Source organism: Spinacia oleracea, chromosome 2, assembly GCF_020520425.1.
Source record: "Spinacia oleracea cultivar Varoflay chromosome 2, BTI_SOV_V1, whole genome shotgun sequence".
Lineage (NCBI taxonomy): Eukaryota > Viridiplantae > Streptophyta > Magnoliopsida > Caryophyllales > Amaranthaceae > Spinacia > Spinacia oleracea.
In genome coordinates, this window is record NC_079488.1 from 56,315,075 (window position 1) to 56,340,460 (window position 25,386).

Below are 25,386 nucleotides of genomic sequence, written 5' to 3' on the forward strand. Positions count from 1 at the left end.
CTAATTCATAAAACAAGTAACACTTGGTTAACTAATTAATGGAAAAAGTTGACTAATTGCTGTAAAAGGTTAACTAATTTAAGCAAAAGGTTAACTATTGTAATAGGTTAACTAATTGAATAAAAAGGTTTACTAATTCATAAAAAAGGTTAACTAATTGATGGTACAAGTTAACTAATTGAATAAAAAGGTTTACTAATTCATAACAAAAGTTAACTAATTGACAAAATAGGTTAACTATTAAAAAGATTCATTAAATATGAACAAAAATAAATATGAACATTATCATGACTTACATCATCGCAGGTAGCTTGAATTTCAACATCTGTTTTAGCACTTTCCGGAATTTGAAACTCAATAATCCTGCTTCGATCAGCTTGGGAATTACCCGGTGCACCTTCCGAAGCTTTAGCAGAAGCAGCAGGAGCACCAGAAGCAGCACGAGTAGCAGAAGCAGAAGGAGCAGGAGAAGCAGAAGGAGCAGCAGAAGCTTCAGGAGCAGCAGAAGCTTCAGGAACCTCGAGTTTGATAGGGTTAAGACCCCCTAACAAATCAGCAAAAGTCTTAGACACGGGATAGCTGGTTATATCAACCAAAGCTACCCCAAAACCCATCTTCTCTTCGGAAACCAGACGTTCAGTCACTTGTTCATCATTCCAATGTTGAACAAGTGGGATTTCCTTAGGGGGGACTACACCCCGAAATAACGATCTTTGGAGATAAATTATCTCCAGAAATAGAACATAGCCACCAACCTTGTCATTTTTTACACTCGCTCTCCACCTCTCAACAGCAAACCCAAGCTGGTTTAACACGTATTTACACCAATTTTGTTTCACAATCTATGAAACATCCTCAACAGCCTTCAAAACCTTGATGTCTAACAACCGGTTAGACGTAGGAGCCAAAAATACACCTATAAAAACAATAAGATAATTACAGAAATCAATAAGATAATATGTTAACTAATTCATAAAAATAGTTCACTAATTAATGTAAAAAGTTAACTAAATGATGAAGAAAGTTAACTAAATGTAAAATAGGTTAAATGATTGATGAAAACAGTAACTAATGGATAAAAAAGGTAAACTAATTATTAAAATGAACTAATTAATGAAAAAAGAAGAATAATTAATAAAAAAAGGTAAACTAATTAATGTAAATAGTGAACTATATACTTGCTGTTAAAGGTAAATAACTTGAGCATGATTAATTTAGAAATTTTTACCTAAAACATATACCACAAAGGCACGTTTAAAATCATCTCCACATTCATCTGTTTTCAAAAAAGATTCCAACTCCGTCAAGGTGGGTGCCTGAACAGTTGGTTTCTTGTGGAACTTCTCATTCCATCTTTGAATCATTTCATAGTTGGCATCTCCTTCAACCCGCTTTCTTGGCGTCTCTTGAACATCAAAATCCTTGTTCCATGGCAAGCCAAAGACGTCATAGACATCATAATCATATAACTGAACATTTTGTGTTTCTCCAAACTGGAGCATATGACCAACACAATTAAAATGTTGAAGCAGCCATGGAACAAGGCGTGTGTTGACTTCATGAAGTCGAACACTCAACAAACCACCAAAACCTATCTCTTTAATGGCTTTCACTTTGTTTTCATTCTTCTTTATAGAATTAAGAAGATTAATCAACGCCTCTGGTCTACAATTTAGTTTGTAACCCCTACACAAAACAAAAGAATTTAATTAATGAAAATATTTAACTAATTGCTTAAGAAGTTAACTAATTGTAGAAAAAGGTTAACTATTTAATGAAATAGGTTAACTAACTGCAAAAAACTTCACTATTCATGCAATAGGTTAACTAATTGATAAAATAGGTTAACTAATTAATGGAAAAAGTTAACTAATTGCAGTCAAAAGTTAACCAATTATTGACTTAACTAATTGCAGTCAAAGGTTAACTAATTAATGTAAAAGGTTAACTAATTAGTGAAAAAGTTAACTAATTAGTGGAAAGATTCTTTTTAAAAAAGGTTAACTAATTACTGAAAAATATTTAACTAATTGTGTTTAAAGGTTAACTAATTATTTTAATTACATAACTACTTCATATAGGTAAAATAATTTGTTTCAAAGCAAAAGTAATTAATTTAAAAATAAATAACAAATAGTCATACCTATCCAACTAATTAGACAGTGATAAATAACAGTTACAAAGATAGGTTAACTAATTGAAGAAAAAGGTTAACTAACTGAAAAAAACTTCACTAATCATGCAATAAGTTAACTAATTGATAAAATAGATTAACTAATTAATGGAAAAAGTTAACTATTTGCAGTCAAAAGTAAACTAATTATTGAGTTAACTAATTGCAGTCAAAAGTTAACTAATTAATGGAAAAGGTTAACTAATTAGTGGAAAAAGTTAACTAATTAGTGGAAAGTTCTTTTTAAAAAAGGTTAACTAATTACTGAAAAATATTTAACTAATTGCAGTCAAAAGTTAACTAAATTATGCAAAAAGTTCACTAAATGTAAAATAAGTTATGATAATTGCAAAATCAATTTTTAAATAGTCATACCTATCCAACGAATTAAACAGTGATAAATAACAGTTACAAAGATAGGAGTTATACCTATCCAACTCTACAACTTCCCCACCATCTTCAGTATATTCTACTTTAATTTTCGACTTCTTTGGCCCCCTACCAATTTTCCTCTCATCTGCACTCAGCTTTGAACTAGCTGGAATATCTTCAGTCGGCCTTGAACTGCCTTCAACATCTTGACTCGACTTCCCAACATCGTGATAATCAGATGCTTTGTTTGCATTTTTTGACCTCATTATGTGAACTGAAACTATAAATGAATGTAGTTCAATATATTGTAATGCGCAAATAAAAAGAATGTGTAATGAACATAAGCAGTATAAATAGCAATAAAAACAAAACAATTTCATTGTGTAACTAATTGATTTGAATGTTTCACTAACAGGTTAAAATAGTTAACTAATTGGATTATGCAATTAACTAATTGGTCAAAAAAGTAAACTAATTGCTCAAGAAAGTTTGAAATTAAATAAATTAACTAATTCGTTTAATACTTGATTTATGAATGTCAGAATATGACTAATTGCTTTGAAAGAATAACTAATTGGTAAAAATAATTAACTAATTGATTAAAAAACTAATTATTTATCAGCGGACTTTTAATTGAACAAATTGAACAAAAACACCAAAACAAACTTCAAATTATGATCAAATTGAACAAAAAGAAGGAAAAAGGACAAGAAGCTTCAAAAATATTGTCGAAAATGAAGAACAACCAAAAGTATCAGAAATCACAATTACAAAACCCTAAATCACAACCAAAATAGTAAGAAACAAAAACGAACTTCAAATGATAACAAAATTGAACAAAAAGAAGAAAAAATGACAACAAAACTTCAAAAATATTGTCGAAAATGAAGAACAACCGAAATTATCACAAATCACAATTACAAAACCCTAAATCAAAACCAAAAACAGTAAGAAACAAAACGAACATCAAATGATGACAAAATTGAACAAAAAGTAGATGAAAATAGAAAGAACTTACCGAAACTTGAAGTAAATGGGAAAATATCACAATCACACCTTCAAAACCCTAAATCGAACGAAAAAAAAGAGGATAAATCAGTAAGAACTACACACGAACAAAGAAAAACAAGTGAAAATGCAAAAAACTTACTGAAATTGAAGAAATTGAAGAGAAGATCAAAGAGTAGAAGCTTTCTCTCTCCTGAAATGGAAGAACTCGGCGGTTTCTCTCTCTAAAAGTGAACAGTGATTTGAAAATGGGCAAAAACGTGGGAAAGAAAACCTTTTATACTAAACCCGAAAAAATAACCGTTTTCGACCCAATTCGGATTTGACCACGTCCTGACCCGCGTCACGACCCGCGCCACGACCCGCGCTGCCACGTCACCCGTCTGACGCTGTCAGTCCGCCTTATTCAATAATTTGTATTAATTTTTTATTTGTAAAGTACACCGCCAACTCAAATGACGGTTCAGCTTATATACAAACTGTCAACTGAAATAGCGGTTTACTTAGTTAACCTCTATTTGAGTCGGCGATTATTTGCTGAAGGATAAGAAAATAATTAGACCGGGTTGCTTGCTGATGGGGGCGGTAATATGAGAATTAATATAACACGTGCATATTTTGGGAATTATAGAATCTTCTAATATTATTGACGAAAATCTCTATGAGAAATGAGCATTTACAAATGAATATAGTTATTGTATTATTATGTTATTACTTAATTTGAAGATATATTTGCATATAAACTATGCAATTAAAACATGTCAATAAATAACATGTCTTACCAAAAAAATTGAATATTTAAGGCTATGTAAAGTTGTACTTTTTATTGTGGACATAGTAAAGTTGCACTTGAATTACAAGATTTTCATACAATTCATCCTCCTATTTTTTATATCTTCGATCCCAAATCTTGTTTTGATGCAGTATCAAATTTATGACACTTTTGATTGTGTGTATGTAGTATGATTCAAACTTAATATTTTTCATGGTTTCAATTTCTTGATTGTAAGCTGGAAAATAAAACAGTAAATAATCCGATATGAATATTACTGATATGTAAATGAACATTTACTAACTTGAAAATGGTGAGCGTGCAAAATGTTTAAATGATACTTAATATAGAAGGAAAATAATCAATGTACTCATACTTGAATTTTCAACCTTTTATAAATAATATACATGCTAAAAATGAATTTTAATACTCCCTCCATCTCAAAATGTTCTCTACGTATTCCATTTTTGGGTGTCCCAAAATGATTTTTACATTTCCTTTTATATTATCACATAAAAACTTTAATATTCTATCAAAATATGTGTCAAGGATTATTTTAACCAATTAAATTCATTGGGGTATTTAATCTCTCACACTTTTCCATTGTGACATTACATTTTTTCATTTTTTCATATGTAGGGATGACAACTACATATGGGTGCTTATTGATTTAAATGTGAGGAAGGGAGACTCAATATGGTTTAACCTTTTGACTTGCAGAACGACACCAAGAATTAGGACCGATTCTATGGATAAGACAACTTAGGATTTAGATTGTACTTTGGCATAGCCTAGTCTAGACTCGGATTTATTTATTTTATTTGCACATTTTTTTTTTCTTGAAGCCTTTATTCGAATATCATTTTTTGAATTCTTTGCCCATGTGACATTCATAATTATTAGCATGTTCGGTTTTGATGCCGAGCTTTGTCGTCGTAGGAGGCCTAACAACGACACAAAGAGTTATTTATTTTTTTATAAGTCGCTTCTAGAATCGAGTGCTATTTCATACGCCCTCGTAGCAAATTTTTTTTCACGATTTTTTTTTTTTGCTACGTATTTTCTTCATGCGTGGGCACCGAGGCTGCTGTGCCTGACCAAAAGGCCAGGCAGCAACTTCAGCAACTTCAGCGCCCATCTACAGGCCATCCCGAGCGTCGCTTATTTTTGTGGCAATCATTCGGGTTTGCGGAACACGTATTTCGGTATAACTCTTTGGCAAATTAGTCTATGAATGTTTGGGCAATTTTTAAGGTCGTTGGTTTTCTAGCATTATTTGTCTAGCATTATTCGTACGCACAATCATAACATAGTCACATAGTTCGCTACACATAACTACAATACAACCATGGATTTGAAAATTAAATATGTCACATAGTTTATGATAGGTTTCTATGGGTAGTATTTGCGCCTGGCTTGGTACCGCTTCTATCGTAGATCCAACACATGCCCCGGTCGAGGTAGTGTCTTCAACAGACGAATTTCGCTCAAGAGGCCAACCCGCAAGTGCAAGCCAAGGGGGCATGCAGGCGAGAGGTACCTAATGAGCGAGCGATTGGGTTCGGGATATGTGTACTACCTGCACAAGTACCGAGTGGGAAACATGTGCGGTATATGCACCCCCCTATTGGCGAAAAAAGGTATCCTTAGTCCCAACTCCCGAGGGAGCCGAGATTCGTTATGCGGTTCTGCCCGTTCACATTAATATGTTGATTTTCAGGTCGTCCCAACTTGATGGGGAAATAAACGCGGGGTAGGATCGTTTCACCCTTCGGCTATTTTGATTACCTACAAGCACGAGTATTTCCTTCACTATCCCCAGCAGAGTCGCCACTGTGAGGGGGTCGAAAAAGCACGAGGCTAATGCGTGACCTCGTCCCTCGTGGGTGTGACGATTCTTTTTATTCAATCAAGTGTAATTGGATTTCCTGTGAGTTTACACCCAATTGACTAGTAATATAGGAGTCGCCATTCAGTTTTTAACGACAATGAGAAAAACTGACAAAACCCGGTTATCGTGACATAAAGGGAGTGCAATTATGTTTGACCACGACGGCCGTAGGTTCCCTTGTGATCCCTGGTGTGGGGATCTCTCAACATACACCCGCAAGGTAGAGATTGAGGGTTCGGGGGACTGTAACTACCGAGAGGAGTACTTCGCTCGTCGATAACTCCAGAGGCAGGATATCCTTACTAGCTCAGCATAAATAATTGAAGGGACATGCGTTAACTATTAAACTAATCTGAATTGATTTTAGCAATATGCAACATATAATACTAATTCGATCGTGATTATCTGATTTAAATAGCATTAAGGGACCTAGCATGATAATCCGATTTCCAAAAAATATTATATATGTTAGGCGTGATAGAACAATCAAATTAGGTTAGTTTAACAGTTCATAAAAGGGCGAGGAAAGCAGTTAAATCATCGAAAAGGGACACATTACGACGCACCCTTGAGAGGTGCGTCACGGTTCTCAGAAAACTAACCACTTTGACTTTGCTATTTCTCCTTTTTATTTAACGAATCTCAATTATGGGACAGGATACGTTCTGTTCAATTTATGGATCGATTGCGACAGAACACGTGAACAATTTCGCAGCGTGAGGCTTAGGCTAAGGGTTGGAGTCAATACTCAGAATATAATTGTGTTGTGTGTGTTCTTTTCACGTCGAATTTAGGGGTCTATTTATAGGGAAGAGTTCGTGGAAAGATAGAATTGCAGAGTTCTAATCCACAAAGAATTAGAAAAAAACACGTACCCAGGTATTTTCAGCGCCCAGGCCCGGGCGCCGAAGATTTCGGCGCCCAGAGCCAGGCGTTGAAAATAGGGTCTGGGCTGTTTTCTTTAGTCAGATTCGGATTCCTGAAATCCGTAAAGTTTGAGATTAATTCGAGTCTTTTAGCGCGTATCAATTTTATGACGGAATGCGTCTGGGCCCGTTACGAACTCTAGGCTCGTTAGGATTTTAATTAATACGTAACTCTTATTTCCGGATCATATTAGGAATAGGATTCTCGCATTTTTCTATCTCATTTAGGATTTATGTTGGAATACAACACCTAATTCTGACAGGTTTCTATCCTTTATGATTTGCCACTTTTAGAAGCTACCTTTTACGACAGTTACTATTTTTAGCAGGTTTCCATAAATAGCAGGTTTCGGGTGAAATGAAATGGGGAATCGAGATTCGTTTATTTTATAGGAGATGCGTTGTCAAGTGGAGATTTATGCTTTCATCATCGAACCTTCCCTTTCGGGAATGGGGACAAAAGTAGGTGTCTACAGTTAGCCCCCACTTTGACTGAGTCTTGGAATAAGACGATGGTCAAAGTATTAGACGGAGTGCGTCGCACAAGCCATGGTGACCTGTTTTGGCGAGGGTCTCACGAGCCCCCGAGTGATAACATTTGACTTAAGGGTCATCACTTGAAGTGTCGACATATCCCTCACGTGTCATTGGGATTTGTCAACGAATAGTATAGAAACTTCCTCACTTTGTCACTTGAAGGATCTAAAGGTGCGCAGAAACTCCCTCACTTTGTCATTGGGAGTAGCTACAGAGTTTTTCGAAATCAAAGCTGTAAAGTGTAATTGGGCCTGGCCAAGCCCAATCACGAGGTAAAATGTTTTTCAAAATTCTCATTTTAAGGCTAGTTAAACGAGAAAATCCCCTTGTTTTTATAGGACGTAAAACGAAGGAAAATCCAGCACCCTGGTTTTTATAGGACGTAAAACGAAGGAAAATCCAGCACCCTTGTTTTTATAGGACGTAAAACGAAGGAAAATCCAGCAAAAGTTATCTCTGCAGCGACTAAGGACCTGCGCGGTTTAATGGCGCAGACCCCGCCGGCTAAAGATGGCGAGCTTGTCCGCTAAGGGTGGACACCCCGTCCGATAGAAGTGGACGAATCTGTTTTTGAAATTTGAAAATAAGGACCTACGCGGTTTGTGGCGTAGACCCCGCCGGCTAAAGATGGCGAGCCTGTCCGCTAAGGGTGGACACCCCGTCCGATAGAAGTGGACGAATCTGTTTTTGAAATTTGAAAATAAGGACCTACGCGGTTTGTGGCGTAGACCCCGCCGGCTAAAGATGGCGAGCCTGTCCGCTAAGGGTGGACACCCCGTCCGATAGAAGTGGACGAATTTGTTTTGAAATTTGTTTGTGCTTTTTGAAAATAAGGACCTACGTGGTTTGTGACGTAGACCCCGCCAGCTGAAGAGGGCGAGCCTATTTTAAATTTGAAGACTTTATTTTTCGAAAACTGAGGACCTGCGCGGCTAGTGACGCAGACCCCGCCCGCTGAAGGTGGGCGAGCCTTGTCCGCTAAGGGTGGACGCCCCGCTCGCTGGAGGTGAGCGAACCTGAATTCGTCTTTTCGATTTGGGATTCGTGTGCCGCGATCTTGCCCGATTGAGGTGGGCAAGTCCCTATTTCATTTCTTTTCTTGTGATTTCTTTTGAGAATTTCTTTTCATTTATTCTTGCAGGAGCGAATTCTTTCGAGGGATGCTCGGATTTAGTTGCAACCTGAATGTGGGTTGACAACATGCTTAGACGGACCATTGTCTTGTGGTCATCATCCTTTATGGTTTTGAGTTAGTCCTTACGGCTCAATTTTGCCACTACCTGGGTCCTTGATTAGGGGACTATGTATAGGTATCAACGGCGACCTTTGTCTTGAGGTCGTAAACCGGTTTATTTTTTTATTTTTTGAGACATCCAAACACGGGACTTCGTATAGCGTAGTCTGGGAATATTGTTTTTAACTTTGTATACTCTATATTTTCTTTCGAGCCCCCAAGAATTCGTGCTTGACGGTCATTGCTTGTTGAAGAGGTTCCTTGGGGATACGCATTTCGTAATGTCCTTGATCGTGTTCGGGATTGCGCTCGTAAGTGCGAGCGATCTTTGTAGTGGCGTGCTACTTTTAACAAAGCCGTGAGGTGCGACTTTTGGCAATTTTAAAGTCGAATGGATATGGCAGGGCCCTATAGAAGTCAGAGCTGTTTTTTTTTTTTGGGTCTGTGATCATTTTCGGCGCCCAAGCTTGGGCGTTAAAGATTTCGGCGCCCAGCGCTGGGCGCTGAAAATAATTTCTGGCGAGGTTTCTTGATGACATAGTTGGCCTCTTGTTCATTCGCTTATTTCACTTGGAAGTTCTATGTATTCTCTCTTCTTTTGTTTTTTTTCTTTGTTTTTAGAACGTGATGATTTTCTTGAGAAGCCGTAGCCGATTGGTGGACTACGGTGCTTGTTGCTTTGGGGAGATTATTTTAAGGAACTATTGCTCTTAAGGCGTACAGTTATTGCGATAGTTGGGCGAGTCTATATGGCCCGAGGAACATACCTTGAGGTGTAAGACTTTGATCGCTCTTATATTTTTTTGAACGTGTTCGTGAATGATGATATGTATGTGCGAACAAGCGTTCATAGAATGGCCGTTGTGTGCGGTCCATTAATCAGATTGCTTGAATTGTTTCATTTTTTTTGAGCAACGACTGATTTTGAATAGTTTGCTTAGAAGCTTCATAGGGTTCAGGCCCATTCATGAAGTGGGCTCAAACATCGTGCCCTTTCGATTGTTCAAACATTTGCTTCGAGATTTTTTTTTATTTTGCTATGGTTGTTTCGTAGCTTGGAGCTCCCAAGTATGCATGTTGGGATGCTTCCTTTTGGCGTACGATTTTTGTAGGTTCTTTCGAGAAAGATGCCTTGGGGTTCCGCTCGTGTTGGTGCGAGCTATCCCTTCCGTGCTAGGTAATATTTTGCTACCTTTAATCCTTAATGTAGAAGTCGTGTGGCTTGCATTTTGAATTTGGGCGATAAGTAGTCTTTGCCTCTTTTATACGTGCTCTTGGTCGTGCCTACATTAGTGCAACATGCCTTACTCTTCTTTTAGACTTGTACCGTGGGACGGTTGAACTTATGGTGCGACGTAGGCTTGTGTGGCCTAACGGCGTGTTTTAAAACATTCTTCCAGGTGTTGGGATATCATTTGCGTTGAGTATTTCATCATGCCTTGTTCAGGTGCTCGAATAAGTGTAGCACCTTCTGCGTGGGTTTGCACGGCTTATTACTTCGTTCGATGCGAGGATTCATAGGTGTTTCTTTCTTGTTTTTATATCAGGGCAAGATTTAGCAAGCAGAGATATTCAGCGTCCAGGCTAGGGCGTTAAAGATATCGGCGCCCAGCTCTGGGCGTTGAAAATGATTTCTGGGCAGAACTTTGACAGTTTTTTTTTGATTTTTTTTCTTTCGCTTTTGCTTTGGAACGATGTAGACTGTGTAACGGGCGCTTTATAGGGCGAGCGTTATGTGCAGTGGTTTGATTGGAATTTTGGTGACTCGCGATTTTCAGTTACCCTTGTTAGTGGGGTGACTTTATATATTCTAAGTAGTGCTTTAGAATTTGGGAGGGGTTGTAGCCATTCTAAGGTTCGTTTTGCACGATTAAAGCTTAGGATTGAGCCCCTATGACATATGTATAGCATTAGCGTCGAGAATTTGCGATAAAATCGTCATTTTGAGCATTTTTAGAGTGTTTTTCTCAAGCCCCCAATTGTAGCTACGGGATTGGCTTGGTGCTATAATGCTTTGCATACGTTTTTATGCATTCTTGGTGACACGGATCATGAATAGTTTGAACCAGACTCGTTTAGTGCGGGGTATGTTCGAGTAGTGATTTGCTACTTCTCTTGTAAATGTCGTATTGTGTGACATTGCCATGGTCAAGGTAGTCACATGTTGAAGTGTGCCTTGACTAAAAGCTAGGTGCCTTTCTTTACCCATAATCATATTTAAAAATCTTTTTGACTCACTTGCAACGTTGAGATGGACGCACACTAAGCTTAAACCAACGACACTTTATTTGTCCGAAGAAGTCTTTAAAAATCATTTGAAAATTATTTAAAATCCGAGTCCTACTGTGTACAATCCGAGGTGTCCTAAGTAGGTTGACTTATAGAAGGGTTCGTACAGGATTACATGAGTGAATCAAAATACTGTTACGATTTTTGGAATGCTGTCTAAGGATTTGCTGGAAGCCAGGGTGCAGGCGTCAAGATATACTTGTGCCCGTTTGGCATGTGCTTTAGGCTTTTAGGGCCATCTTTTCCAGAATTGCGGGAATATAAACCGTTTTCAAATTGACTTAGATTTACTTGGTGTATGTCTGCAAAAAAGGTCAAGGTATACTTAGTTCTTTCCCTAGCTCTTTCATTTCACTTTTTAGCCCCCAGTTGCTGTTATGTCTTCCCATTAATGATGCTTTCAGATTTCGATTTTAGATGCCCATGTCATATTCCTGAGTAGAGTGAGCCTTGGTTAAGTGCCAAGTCCTATTGACAATGTACCATTTTTTTTTATTTTTTTTCAAAGGGGATTAGCAAGCATTTGAATTACCATGAATGGGTGCCCTGAGTTCGAAGGAACGATGGGGCGATGCCGTAGAACAATCCTCTTTATTGCAAGCTTACTGCCCTTACTACTTGTTGGCGATCATGACTGTGTCTAGTGGTGAAAGAAGGTCTTTAAGCGAACGATTATGTCTAGTGGTGAAAGAAAGTCTTTAAGTGAGTTAGTTCGCTTTAGGGAGGGTCAAGTCGAGTACTTTAGAGGTCATGGACGCTTGCGCTAGCCCCCATTCAATTGAGGCAGAGCGATCTTTTGAGTCTTGGCTAAGTGCCTAGGAGTGTGAGTGCTCCTTCTGGCAAGGGTACTTGCCTTTATTATTTTTCGATGTGTGCTCATTAATTTTGGCATCTTGGTGACTTGGATTCTTCCTTTGACTTAAATTTTTCTTTCGACTTGGGTTGCAAGTAATTAAATTTCAATAAGGGACTTCTATTTTTATTCTTGTTATTCTATAGGCTTTAATATTTTTACAAATTGGTTGGACCGAATCATGGATTGCCTACGTATCCGCCTTAAATAGATTTAATTTGGAATCAGGTCTTGCGTAGTTCTTAGCCTAGAAAATGGTTTCATAGAATGCCGATTTTAAACAAGTATGTTCTGAGGTGGAAACATATTATTTGAAACGGTAGAATAAGTGAAGTTTATTATTATTTTAATCTGCTGCCTTGCCGTAAGCCAAAATTTTTTTTTTATATTTTTTTTTTGAGTACATGTATTTTTTGGTGGTACGTATGTCTGAATACGTGTTGTACCCCTCCAAGTGTTCGTTATTTTTCCGTGTATGTGCGGATAAAATGACGAGCACTTCTGGACAAATTTTAGCAAGCAGAGAGATTCAGCGCCCAGGCAAGGGCGCTAAAGATTTCGGCGCCCAGCCCTGGGCGCTGAAAATGACTTCTGGGCGGATCTCTTTTGGTGCGCTAAATGCTTCTTTTTCTTTTTAGACTTTTGCAAAGTTCCTTTTTTTATTATTTATTACTTTTTTGTAATTTTTATTTGTTTTCCTTTTTTATTCGTGACTCAAGACGGTTTGAAGGATGGGTTGAATGAGATAGGATAATTTGTATAGGTATTGGTCAAGCATGAGGATTATATCTGCTAGGGCTCACAATTTGCAGCCTCAAGCTAGTGTCACGAGTTTACATCAATCAAGGCCAATGAGTAGCATGAGGACGGCTCAAGGGCATATCAACAGGATGTATCCACACAAGTTATATGGTCATTATGCTAATGGTGGTGTAAGAACAGGTTTGGGCTTTGGAAATAATGGGTATGACGCGCGTGTCAATGGCCGTGCGTGGTTTGCGGTTGACAACAAGTTCGAGAACAAGAGTCGAGGTAATGGTTTCTTGGGTTATGGCAATGAGAACATGGATGGGTTAAATGAGCTGAACAGGGACCCCAGAGCGAAGGCGTCTAAGGGCATAAGGATTGGAAAGGGTAGACATCGTAGAATTTAATGATTTGGATTGATTGACTCAATTCTTTTCCTTCGTTTACTTGGGTAGATTTCGTACTTTGGGAGGTACGGGCTAAGTATTTCATGGCTCTTTTCGCTCTCCCTTTTCTCTTTCTCTTTTTTCTTTTTGCTTGGGATTTCTCCCCAACATAAATCCTTCAATCAATTTTTTGTTTGGGCTAAAAGGTAGATGGTTGTGGTCTTTGAGTCACGAGGCGAGACTGAGTGAGCCTCGTTTGGTAGGCCTATAGTGGACCTTTAATTTTAGTAGGCCTAGGGTGGACCTTTAATTTTAGTAGGCCTAGGGTGGACCTTTAATTTTAGTAGGCCTAGGGTGGACCTTTAAATTGTCTTACTTTGCAAGCGTATTTAGTCGTTCCTTAAAATGTGCAAATAGCGTAGATTCAAAATGTTGGTTTTACCTTATTGAAATTTAACGAAAGAATTACATCGAAAATAATTTTTTTTTTGCTTCTTTTCAGATTCAAATTTTCGGGATTTAATTGGAAGTTGTGATTTAGACTCGAACTTTCATTAATCTTTCTGATTATAACCCGTGTATGAATATAAGGAGGTGGCCTAGACTCAAAACAATGACGTGGCGTAAGCCTATAATACTTGACCAAGCGACTCTCAGACTTAGGCTAATTGGACCATAACTTTCGTTGGTTGACACTTTAGATTTTAACCCTTAGGTGTTCATTTGTCATGCGCCAGTTTGCTTAATGTTGGCAAGGTAGTTAATTGGGGAGATCGAATTTTTATTTTTGCAAGACTAGAATCATTAGTGCGGCTTCTCTCTTAGTGTGTATTGCTTTACCCCAATGGTAGCCTTATGGTATGCCGATTTGGGTATTTTCATGGTTGGTCATGTTGCATTCATGGAAAATCTTTTAATCCGTACTTAGTAGTATTTCAAGGAGCGAGTGACTCGAGAGGACTATGATAGTCGTGACCCGATGTGATTATAAGCCTTGAGGCCATTAATTTTTTCATCGCCAATGGTATTGACACCTTAGGTTCACTTTGGGGGTTGTGCGACTATGGGGGAATGATTTTCAGAATGTGACCGTTTCCATTTTGCAAATACTACAATATATTCTTTTTATTGGTGAGAGAGAGTATTGAGGCCGTAGACTCTTAGCGAGGGATGACAGCTACATATGGGTGCTTATTGATTTAAATGTGAGGAAGGGAGACTCAATATGGTTTAACCTTTTGACTTGCAGAACGACACCAAGAATTAGGACCGATTCTATGGATAAGACAACTTAGGATTTAGATTGTACTTTGGCATAGCCTAGTCTAGACTCGGATTTATTTATTTTATTTGAACATTTTTTTTCTTGAAGTCTTTATTCGAACATCATTTTTTGAATTCTTTGCCCATGTGACATTCATAATTATTAGCATGTTCGGTTTTGATGCCGAGCATTGTCGTCGTAGGAGGCCTAACAACGACACAAAGAGTTATTTATTTTTTTATAAGTCGCTTCTAGAATCGAGTGCTATTTCATACGCCCTCGTAGCAAAATGTTTTCACGATTTTTTTTTTTGCTACGTATTTTCTTCATGCGTGGGCACCGAGGCTGCTGTGCCTGACCAAAAGGCCAGGCAGCAACTTCAGCGCCCATCTATGGGCGTGAGAAATTTCGGCGCCCAGCCAGGGGCGTTGAAAATGCGTCCCTGGCTGGTTCTCGTTTTCTATTTGCGTCTACCTTTGTTTATGCGACTTCGATTTGCGTGCTTGCCTAATAACGTCCTTTACGCGTTGTGCAGCGTTTGTGGGATTCGTTACAGGCCATCCCGAGCGTCGCTTATTTTTGTGGCGATCATTCGGGTTTGCGGAACACGTATTTCGGTATAACTCTTTGGCAAATTAGTCTATGAATATTTGGGCTATTTTTAAGGTCGTTGGTTTTCTAGCATTATTTGTCTAGCATTATTCGTACGCACAATCATAACATAGTCACATAGTTCGCTACACATAACTACAATACAAACATGGATTTGAAAATTAAATATGTCACGTAGTTTATGATAGGTTTCTATGGGTAGTATTTGCGCCTGGCTTGGTACCGCTTCTATCGTAGATCCAACACATGCCCCGGTCGAGGTAGTGTCTTCAACAGACGAATTTCGCTCAAGAGGCCAACCCGCAAGTGCAAGCCAAGGGGGCATGCAGGCGAGAGGGACCTAATGAGCGAGCGATTGGGTTCGGGATAGGTGTACTACCTGCACAAGTACCGAGTGGGCAACATGCGCGGCGTATGCACCCCCCTATTGGCGAAAAAAAGGTATCCTTAGTCCCAACTCCCGAGGGAGCCGAGATTCGTTGTGCGGTTCTGCCCGTTCACATTAATATGCTGATTTTCAGGTCGTCCCAACTTGATGGGGAAATAAACGCGGGGTAGGATCGTTTCACCCTTCGGCTATTTTGATTACCTACAAGCACGAGTATTTCCTTCACTATCCCCAGCAGAGTCGCCACTGTGAGGGGGTCGAAAAAGCACGAGGCTAATGCGTGACCTCGTCCCTCGTGGGTGTGACGATTCTTTTTATTCAATCAAGTGTAATTGGATTTCCTGTGATTTTACACCCAATTGACTAGTAATATAGGAGTCGCCATTCAGTTTTTAACGACAATGAGAAAAACTGACAAAACCCGGTTATCGTGACATAAAGGGAGTGCAATTATGTTTGACCACGACGGCCGTAGGTTCCCTTGTGATCCCTGGTGTGGGGATCTCTCAACATACACCCGCAAGGTAGAGATTGAGGGTTCGGGGGACTGTAACTACCGAGAGGAGTACTTCGCTCGTCGATAACTCCAGAGGCAGGATATCCTTACTAGCTCAGCATAAATAATTGAAGGGACATGCGTTAACTATTAAACTAATCTGAATTGATTTTAGCAATATGCAACATATAATACTAATTCGATCGTGATTATCTGATTTAAATAGCACTAAGGGACCTAGCATGATAATCCGATTTCCCAAAAATATTATATTTGTTAGGCGTGATAGAACAATCAGATTAGGTTAGTTTAACAGTTCATAAAAATGGCGAGGAAAGCAGTTAAATCATCGAAAAGGGACACATTACGACGCACCCTTGAGAGGTGCGTCACGGTTCTCAGAAAACTAACCACTTTGACTTTACTATTTCTCCTTTTTATTTAACGAATCTCAATTATGGGACATGATACGTTCTGTTCGATTTATGGATCGATTGCGACAGAACGCGTGAACAATTTCGCAGCGTGAGGCTTAGGCTAAGGGTTGGAGTCAATACTCAGAATATAATTGTGTTGTGTGTGTTCTTTTCACGTCGAATTTAGGGGTCTATTTATAGGGAAGAGTTCGTGGAAAGATAGAATTGCAGAGTTCTAATCCACAAAGAATTAGAAAAAAACACGTACCCAGGTATTTTCAGCGCCCAGGCCCGGGCGCCGAAGATTTCGGCGCCCAGAGCCAGGCGTTGAAAATAGGGTCTGGGCTGTTTTCTTTAGTCAGATTCGGATTCCTGAAATCCGTAGAGTTTGAGATTAATTCGAGTATTTTAGCGCGTATCAATTTTATGACGGAATGCGTCTGGGCCCGTTACGAACTCTAGGCTCGTTACGATTTTAATTAATACGTAACTCTTATTTCCGAATCATATTAGGAATAGGATTCTCGCAGTTTTCTATCTCATTTAGGATTTATGTTGGAATGCAACACCTAATTATGACAGGTTTATATCCTTTATGATTTGCCACTTTTAGAAGCTACCTTTTACGGCATTTACTATTTTTAGCAGGTTTCTATAAATAGCAGGTTTCGGGTGAAATGAAATGGGGAATCGAGATTCGTTTATTTTATAGGAGATGCGTTGTCAAGTGGAGATTTATGCTTTCATCATCGAACCTTCCCTTTCGGGAATGGGGACAAAAGTAGGTGTCTACAAAACATCATACCTTTTAATTTTTCATAATTTTAACATAAAACTTTACGCAAATGAGAACATCATATTTCTCCATAATGAATATGACTAGGAGTAGTATGAATTGGTATTATATGAAGTTGTTGTGTGTATATTTTTTACCAGATCTTTGAATTTGTTTGTTGCTTGTGGGATAACATGAATGTCAGCACCAAACCATGATTGAAAATGAACATCTATACCTAGTAAATAAAAAGGATAACCATTGATTATTATATGACAAGTGTCACCTCCATCTTATTGATTATTATTTGACAAGTGTCACCTCCATCTTATTGATTATTATATGACAAGTGTAACTTTTATTTTTTATCCATAATTTTTTTTTTCAATTTTTCCTTTTGTGGTTGTTATACGAATTACTTATTTTACAGCTTCAACACCTCTTTCACTCTATCTTGCTTATTCAACATCAATTCACCATTTAATTTACGGTTTTTTCATGAAATGCCCCCGAGGTTTGCAAAAACGCACCAAATACCCTCGCGTCTTTTGAATCACATAATATACCCCTATTTTTTCCCAAGTTTGCACCAAATACCCCTAAACCGACCTTCCGTTAAGCCTCCGTTAAGTCGTGTTTATAATTCACAGAATACCCCTATTTATAAACTAAGTTGCACCAAATACTCAAAATATTTTTAAACCGCAGAATTTGATTTCCATAAATCGTTCACCTAATATGGGGATTGAGGATATGCAATTAATAATAGAAAATATTGTCACTCAAATCTTTCACCTAAAATATCACACTTTGTTTGACCAGCAATGGAAATAAAAGGGGGGCGTCTACACAATCACCACCCACAAACATTAATCGGAAAACCAAATCATAGTGGTTCATTTCTATATTAGTTCACCATCACCTCTGGGCTTGAATTCACAGAAAAACAATAACCGACTAGTTTCATATCCCATAGATACAGCAAGGTGGGGCAACAACTTAGCAGGGAAGTGCTAATAATCAACTGACTTTAGCTCACTCTAATAAAATGACATCAAAATTACAAGAAAAAGAAAGGAACATGACTGTCATGATGAATTCAAGGGTGAAATATAACCAATTTCAACTAGAAAGCACAACCAAAGAGTATATAGAAATCAAAACTGTAGAAATCATCATCATCAAGTTGTTATCTGAAATGGCTACTACAAATGACCAGCAACTTCATCTGCTTTACGATACCTAGGGCCTTGAACCCAAGCACCATCAATGGGGGCAATAACTCCAGTCAAGCCATCGTCAACAAAATCACAACCCTCTTCCCCTCTAAAACAGCCTTCACCGGCGCCAACTTAAGCTTCACACCAAAGTCCCTAATCCTCTGTGAAGGCTCGATAAAGGTTCTCCCCACATAATGGGACCTAATCAAACCCTTTTGAAAGGGCACACCAGCTTTCTCAGCATCCCCAAGAGCAGCAACAACCCCAGAATCAGGCACTGCAATAACCACATCACATTCAACAGGCGAATCAAACCAAATAAAAAAAGCCTAGAAATCAAACGCCAATTTGTAATCAAAAGAACTAATCAACAACAAACCCAAGAATCACAACCAAACCACCGATCAAAATCCGGCGAAATTTGTCGATCCCTCGCCAGAAGACCCGAAACCCATCCCTAATTCAAACCCAATGAGAAACTTCCTTTTACTGGGCAATTATAATTATCAAAGGAAAGAGAAGAAGCTTTCTAGAGCTTTACTTGATAAGGAGAGAGAAAATAATTTGGGTTTGGAATCTGGTCACGAGGATGATGCAAGTGAGGCTGTTGGGTTTGGAATCTGGTCACGAGGATCACCAACATCTTGCCCCTATTTGTAGTAGCCACTATACTTCAAAATCGTGGGTTAGGCTTGCCGGCGACCAGAGATCGGCCTCCGCCGGCGAAAAAAGAGCGGAGATCGGATGCCGCCGGCGACCAGAGAGCCGGAGGAAGAACATCGGAGAGGAGAGAGAAAAAGATAGAGAAAATGGTTGAGATTTCTTTGGGAATTTTGTCAAAAAACATGTTTTAAGGGCAAAATAGTAAAACGCGACTAACGGCAGACTAACGCCGTTAACTCAAAGGTGTATCTCATGAACAGTACGCAAAAATAGGGGTATATTATGTGATTCAAAAGACGCGAGGGTATTTGATGCGTTTTTGCAAACCTCAGGGGTATTTCATGAAAAAACCGTTTAATTTATACATTCGATCATTCAACCTCTTCCACTCCATTTCATGCTTTAACACTCATAATTCGCCATCTAATGTATACGGAGTACATTTTTTCAACTTTCAAATTTTACCTCTATATAAATTATATATTCGCACTAAAATCGCAAACCCTCAATAAAATTAGCACTTTAAAAGACTATTTAATAACCACTATATATATAAGTGCCCGTTCATTGAACGGGCTCAAAAGCTAGTTAATCTAGTTAAAAATGATTATTTACAAATTTAGCAAGTAAAATAAAACAAGAGGATTAGAATATCCCAAAATGAAAACAAGGTTTCATTATGATTGTCAACTTTTTGTTGGCTCTATAAATTTTATAAGGTTAATCGTACCTATGAGTATCATGCATGTGCATACAATTATTTTTAAGATGAACTAAAATATTCTACTCAACGCATATGAACAATTTATTATTATAAATTGAATATTTTATTATCAGACAATGAACATTTTTAAGTTCCTGTACTTATTCAACTTAACGAGCATAAATTTAATCTTTATAATAAGTAAATGTGAATAATATCTCAAAATGAGCAATTAATGATTTTCAAAATTGACACAACCATAGATTAATATAAGCCTTAAAATTTCTAGATATGAAGAAAAATAAAATTATAAATCTGAATATTTTGAAGAAATGTTGCAAGAAAATGAGAGATAAAATGTAGATTTCAACTAGAAAATTTCTAAAATACTACGCATTGACAAAATTAAATTTAAGAAAAATGCCAATATTATATGCAATAAAAGTGAACATTTCATTTCCCAAAACTGAACTTTATTTTGTTCCATACTTTAATCAACAAGTATGAATTAATATTAATGATTAATAGATAAAAAAAAAAATCATAATCTCACATCAGAGATTTCCAAATTAACATGGTCCTTTAAAAATTCAAAATTTAACAAAAAACAAAATTCTAAATTTGGATTTTTTTAAAGAAATTTAGCAAGAAAATAGGGAGAGAAAACAAAGATATCAGTAGAAAAAATCTATATCACTAATATTATTTAGAAGATGAATGGCGATATTATAAGTACACGACATAAATGAACATTTTATTCTCAAAACTTAACTGTTAAAGTTCTAGTCCTTCTATGTGGTGTATAATTATATTCCTGCACTTCTTTACAATTTTGTGATGTTTTCTTATACTTACTTTCACCACCATTCCATGTTAACTACAAGACATACAAAAATCCGATCACGACTAATAAGATAACTTTGGACAACCAGACTAGGATCCCATTAATCTAGATTCAATTTTCTAATACAAATGCATGCTCACCCGCCTAAACTAGATTCATGCTAGGATTATTTGCACGAAAATGATTCTTGTATTGAATTTACTCATGTCTTAGCCGATTCTAAATAAGTATTTCGTTCCTGAACTCGAATCTCTGATCGGTTCCAATTCAAATTCCTTATCTGTGAGTCACATAGTCTTTTCAAACGAACTATAAATATGTTTGGTGGTGACTCTTTCCAGTGCAAATATTCAAAGACATAGGGGCGCTTCAATTTTCTAATTTGATTTTCTAATGTTCAAAGCTAAATATCATTAATCATGAATCTTGTAGTTGGCTCCCCTTGAGGGTGGGATTGTAAAAAATTGATATATTAGTATTTTATAGAGTTTTTACCCCCGTCCCATAGTAAATTTTGATCTAAAATTAGCTCCTCAGAGCTATTTTAGTACTAATATGTGTTATAGTGTGCCTTGAGTTTTCAGGTTGTTTAAGGAGAAATTAGCCTTTCTATGATCGTTTCACGCTTTTCGGGCCACTACACGATCTCGAGCTAGTTCAGGATGATCCTGGTCAACTCTAAGGAGCCTATGATGCTTATGTTTGATCTCTAAGAGTTAAAATAAGTTTTTGGAAGAGGGAAAGATGTCCAAGGGCTTATATTAAGGTCGCCTGGTGACCTATGGGCGAATGGAGACCAACCGGCGAATTAAAGCAAAAGCGAGCTCTTCTACGTGCGCCCGATCAGGCGTCGTTCGCCCGGTCCCCATCGGTAATTTTCTTCTTCTTATATTTATTGGCGAACATCTCTCATCGGGCAGAAAAAGGGCATTTCTACACCCGCCAGATCGGGCGGATGGCGACCCGATCGAGCAGTTTCTATTTCGCTGTTTCTATTGGGCGATCGGGCAATCAACCGCATGATCGGGCGACGACAACCTAACCGCGTTTTACTTAGTTTAATGACTCATTTTTCCCTTAATTTTTAGGAAGACTATAAATATTAAGTCTTAAGGACTTAGAAACTATCTTAAATTTCCAGCACTTTTATTTACGTAGTTTTATTTTCTCTCTCAAAAATCTTGCTAATCACTTTTGTAACTTCAATTCAAGCTTCGATCTTTCAAGTTTATCATTCGTTCTTCAATTCGGTATTGTACTACCTCGTATTTTTCTGAATTTATAAATATATTTTAATGTATTTATCAAGTATTTTTACGAATTTTAGAATTTAAATTGCATTTAATATGCATTTAAGTATGGTTTTTAATTAAATAAAATATTTATTATTTTTATTTAATTCTGAAATAAAAATTAGATGAATTTATTACTTAAGTATTTAAGTCAAAAATTATTGGGTCGTATTTCAAAACTATTTTAATTAAATTCCGAGCCCAATCCAATTCAGTTGGTGAACCCAACAAAGCTTTTAAGTATTTAATTCTAACTTAAATTCAATTGCAAAGCCCAATGCAAAACCCTAACCTAAGCCCACTAGGGACTACCTATATAAATAGGGTTAAACATCAAGTCCAATTGTCAAACTAACTAAGAGTATAATGGGAAATTTTGAGCCTTAACCATTTTTTGTTCCACCCTAAGCTTAACCACGTTACAACCCCGGAAACGCTCTCCTTGAGGTGAAGTAATAAACATAAGTCTTTCTTAAATTGCAAAAAAAAAAAAACCCCTATTGGGAATACCTGAAAACCGAGCACCAATCACTCGGCACTAAGAAGTTAATCAACTTTGCAAAGTTAACTAGAAAACGAAAACGTGAAACTAATTTGAATCCTGTGAAAGCCGCGCATACCAACCGCTAGGCGCTAGAATTTACTAACTCTTCCCATGCAAGCACTAGAAAATTATAGCGCAGGCAAGCTGCGCGCTGGATCTTTCTAGCGCCTGCGCTTAAGTGTTCGGAATTTTTCCTGCACTCCTACAGAAAAATTCGAACACTTGAAGGGTACATCCGTGCACAATCCGATTATTTTTATGCAATTTAAATCAAGGTAAATTTATAATAAAAGAATGACTCAGAATCAGAAATCAGAACTACGTAAGGCCTGATTCCAACTTGGATACGTATGCAAGCCCTAAAGGCGCGGCCACTTAAGTCTAACTTCATTTTGGACATCTATTCATAGCAAGACGAACTCTGCCCAATCCGTTTAAAAGTGACTAAAACGTAGATCCATAATATTCAACTTAAGTCATTAAATGAAAAAGTTCTAAAATCTTCTTAATTAGGCACACGACTATATTATCAACCTAATTACTTTGCCAATGTAATACCTCGACCATTCTCCCTTTTCTACTTTTTAATAAATAAAACTATAGAGAATTATCGAAGTATTATCGCCCGTGTGAAAACGTAACGGCTTATTCAGAATTTTGCAGCGGAAAACATAAAACTAACTTTAAGTTTATAAATAATCGACTAAAGAATTAACTCCAAAACCAATCAACGAAAATAAAGTCCATGTAGCTAGTTCAAAAAGTTTAAAGTCCAATTTAACAAGCCCAAGTCAACTTAGCAAATCAAAACTAAATACAAGCTCTCCAGTCCCGAACCCAGTGATGCATTATCTTCAAACCTGTAGATGGGCAACGCTTATTGATCCTTAGAGACTGCTCACCAAAATGGGTCATCACATAATCAATAAGGCATAGCCATGATCAACACACACAAACAAAGCACGTAATAAGCAAAGCTGAGTACTACATACTAAATCAATAATAATCCTAACATGATTCTATTAAACGAACAATCCTAACATGATACTAATAAAACATAAGTAAGGACAACCAAAACATATTGACTTGAAGACCACACTTGACTAGACTAGACTATACTGGACTAGACTTTTATAACATTAATATTATTTAATTGAAATAGTCAATGGACCGAGTTGTCTACCAGAAGCCTTCACTAAGGAAGACGAGGTACGAGCACGACTCCGTAACCCCAATGACCTGCGATATCGAGGAACTTTTGAATAAAATAGAACCGGTTATCAATTCGGTCCCAGAAAAAGCCATAAGCGACCCATGATCCCAACTCCTGATTTTCCATCACTTCAGACGTGCACAGTCTAAAGCTATTGCTATTCAGCTTCACTTTACATGATTTACCAATTAATACTTTGTTATGACTCGTCAATCACATAATTCACATAATCAACAAGTATTCACAAATGTTTTTATCTTGGAATTAAGTAAGCGATCACAAAGTTATCAATCAAGAACTCATTCCAATTATTTCAATGTTTCCTTCAACAATGGTTAACCACCTTTATATAGGTGTAAAGTATCAACTTACTAAAAAGGTGCTCGCCCCTCATAAAGTAGTGAAATGATAAAAGGGAACAACGATCAATCGATCTAAACCAATATATATAAAATAATATAAAGTTCCCAACCAACATGCTTGCATCAATCATCCATGCTAACATGTTATAGTTCTCATAATAAAATTCTATGCTCAGCGCATTCATCCAACGACATTGAACATGAAATTCCAACATGAACAAGTTCATCAATATAATCCACAAGGTTTCCATAATAGCACACATCCATAAACACACAGGTATGTACGTACCTTGTGTAAACAAATTGACAGGCCACTTTAGCACTTTCAAAAGTCACCTACAGAGAATTTTCCGCCTAAAACAACCAACAAAGATTCCCAATCAACTTCAAATAATTCACAACAATAATAAAGTATTCTAAATACATTTAGAACCTTCTCCAATATCGAAATTTAACTAATTAACCTCCCAGCATAATAATTATTACACTAATGATCCCAAATCGTTCTAAATTCCAATAAAACTTCCCTTTTAAAATTCCAAGCAATATAAAATCGTTTAAAGCTTCACCAAAACCAAATTTGAGGGAAATAATGCCCTTGGTCCAAGTATGCATTCAATGTTAAGTCTAATAAATGGGGTTCAGTATTAATTAATTATACAAGTTAATAATTCAGTGAGATCAAGTGAACTGCATGCCTAGCTAGAGGCCGCTTCAGTTCAATTGAAATTAATAATATTAATCCACAACTTACTCTTGACTGAACCCGTAGGGTCACACAAAAAGTACATGAACGGATCAAGTATTTAAGTGAATTAAATACTCCTTTTATGGATATTCGGAATAGACGGATCTCGGTTCCAGTGGGAGCTGAAATCGTCAAAAGGCAAATTATCAATATTCCGGAAACGATGATATTCCCGGAAACGGAAATATGGATCGTATTGGAAATATAAATATTATCCAAGTCGTAGATGTTGCCGGAACCGAAAACATGGTACGTATCGGAAAATATTATCGGAAATGAAAATATTGCCGTAATCGGAAATATTGCCGGAAACGGAAATATTGTCGGAATCGGAAATATTATTGGAATCGGAAATAAATTCCGGAATCGGAAATATTAAATATTTGTTCGAAACGGAAATTAATTCCGGAATCGGAAAATTAATCGGAAGCGCGTCGTACGAAATAAAAATCGGACGAGCTTGCTAGACGCAAGGCCCAACACGAAGCTAGGCCCGCGCCTAGAGAAGCCCGCGCAAGCACAACAGGCGAGCAGGCGAGCAACACTGCCCGCCAAGCAAGCTGGCCCAGCCGAGCAATGGTGTAAGGCCAGGCCCAGCAAGCGTGGCAAGGCCAGCAGGCTGGCGCGCCCTTCGTGGGCCGCGTACCAGCGCTGGGCC